A 3,011-nucleotide genomic window follows, 5' to 3' on the forward strand; every position below is an offset into this window, starting at 1 on the left:
ACCCCCCAAACCCCACTATGAGAACCAGACACAACCCCCCACTATGAGAACCAGACACAACCCCCACTATGAGAACCAGACAACCCCCCAAACCCCACTATGAGAACCAGACAACCCCCAAACCCCACTATGAGAACCAGACAACCCCCAAACCCCACTATGAGAACCAGACAACCCCCAAACCCCACTATGAGAACCAGACAACCCCCCAAACCCCACTATGAGAACCAGACAACCCCCCAAACCCCACTATGAGAACCAGACACAACCCCCAAACCCCACTATGAGAACCAGACACAACCCCCCACTATGAGAACCAGACACAACCCCCCACTATGAGAACCAGACAACCCCCACTATGAGAACCAGACAACCCCCACTATGAGAACCAGACAACCCCCCACTATGAGAACCAGACAACCCCCCACTATGAGAACCAGACAACCCCCAAACCCCACTATGAGAACCAGACACAACCCCCCACTATGAGAACCAGACACAACCCCCACTATGAGAACCAGACAACCCCCAAACCCCACTATGAGAACCAGACAACCCCCCACTATGAGAACCAGACAACCCCCCAAACCCCACTATGAGAACCAGACACAACCCCCCAAACCCCACTATGAGAACCAGACACAACCCCCCCCAAACCCCACTATGAGAACCAGACAACCCCCAAACCCCACTATGAGAACCAGACAACCCCCCAAACCCCACTATGAGAACCAGACACAACCCCCACTATGAGAACCAGACACAACCCCCCACTATGAGAACCAGACACAACCCCCCACTATGAGAACCAGACACAACCCCCCCAAACCCCACTATGAGAACCAGACACAACCCCCACTATGAGAACCAGACAACCCCCCAAACCCCACTATGAGAACCAGACACAACCCCCCACTATGAGAACCAGACAAGCCCCCAAACCCCACTATGAGAACCAGACACAACCCCCCACTATGAGAAGCAGACACAACCCCCAAACCCCACTATGAGAACCAGACACAACCCCCCACTATGAGAACCAGACAACCCCCAAACCCCACTATGAGAACCAGACAACCCCCCACTATGAGAAGCAGACAACCCCCCAAACCCCACTATGAGAACCAGACACAACCCCCCAAACCCCACTATGAGAACCAGACACAACCCCCCACTATGAGAACCAGACACAACCCCCCCACTATGAGAACCAGACACAACCCCCCACTATGAGAACCAGACAACCCCCAAACCCCACTATGAGAACCAGACACAACCCCCAAACCCCACTATGAGAACCAGACACAACCCCCCACTATGAGAACCAGACAACCCCCAAACCCCACTATGAGAACCAGACAACCCCCAAACCCCACTATGAGAACCAGACACAACCCCCCAAACCCCACTATGAGTACCAGACAACCCCCAAACCCCACTATGAGAACCAGACACAACCCCCACTATGAGAACCAGACACAACCCCCCAAACCCCACTATGAGAACCAGACACAACCCCCCCAAACCCCACTATGAGAACCAGACACAACCCCCCCAAACCCCACTATGAGAACCAGACACAACCCCCCCACTATGAGAACCAGACACAACCCCCCAAACCCCACTATGAGAACCAGACAACCCCCCACTATGAGAACCAGACACAACCCCCCCAAACCCCACTATGAGAACCAGACACAACCCCCCACTATGAGAACCAGACAACCCCCAAACCCCACTATGAGAACCAGACAACCCCCCACTATGAGAACCAGACAACCCCCAAACCCCACTATGAGAACCAGACACAACCCCCAAACCCCACTATGAGAACCAGACACAACCCCCCCCACTATGAGAACCAGACAACCCCCCAAACCCCACTATGAGAACCAGACACAACCCCCCAAACCCCACTATGAGAACCAGACACAACCCCCCAAACCCCACTATGAGAACCAGACACAACCCCCCACTATGAGAACCAGACACAACCCCCCACTATGAGAACCAGACACAACCCCCCACTATGAGAACCAGACAACCCCCCACTATGAGAACCAGACAACCCCCCAAACCCCACTATGAGAACCAGACACAACCCCCCACTATGAGAACCAGACACAACCCCCCACTATGAGAACCAGACAACCCCCAAACCCCACTATGAGAACCAGACAACCCCCAAACCCCACTATGAGAACCAGACAACCCCCAAACCCCACTATGAGAACCAGACAACCCCCCAAACCCCACTATGAGAACCAGACAACCCCCCAAACCCCACTATGAGAACCAGACACAACCCCCAAACCCCACTATGAGAACCAGACACAACCCCCCCACTATGAGAACCAGACAACCCCCAAACCCCACTATGAGAACCAGACAACCCCCACTATGAGAACCAGACACAACCCCCCACTATGAGAACCAGACAACCCCCCACTATGAGAACCAGACAACCCCCCACTATGAGAACCAGACAACCCCCCCACTATGAGAACCAGACAACCCCCCACTATGAGAACCAGACAACCCCCAAACCCCACTATGAGAACCAGACACAACCCCCACTATGAGAACCAGACACAACCCCCACTATGAGAACCAGACAACCCCCAAACCCCACTATGAGAACCAGACAACCCCCCCCCACTATGAGAACCAGACAACCCCCCCAAACCCCACTATGAGAACCAGACACAACCCCCCAAACCCCACTATGAGAACCAGACACAACCCCCCAAACCCCACTATGAGAACCAGACAACCCCCCAAACCCCACTATGAGAACCAGACAACCCCCCCCAAACCCCACTATGAGAACCAGACACAACCCCCCACTATGAGAACCAGACACAACCCCCCACTATGAGAACCAGACACAACCCCCACTATGAGAACCAGACACAACCCCCCAAACCCCACTATGAGAACCAGACACAACCCCCACTATGAGAACCAGACAACCCCCAAACCCCACTATGAGAACCAGACACAACCCCCCA

Source organism: Oncorhynchus gorbuscha, unplaced genomic scaffold, assembly GCF_021184085.1.
Source record: "Oncorhynchus gorbuscha isolate QuinsamMale2020 ecotype Even-year unplaced genomic scaffold, OgorEven_v1.0 Un_scaffold_753, whole genome shotgun sequence".
Taxonomy (NCBI): domain Eukaryota; kingdom Metazoa; phylum Chordata; class Actinopteri; order Salmoniformes; family Salmonidae; genus Oncorhynchus; species Oncorhynchus gorbuscha.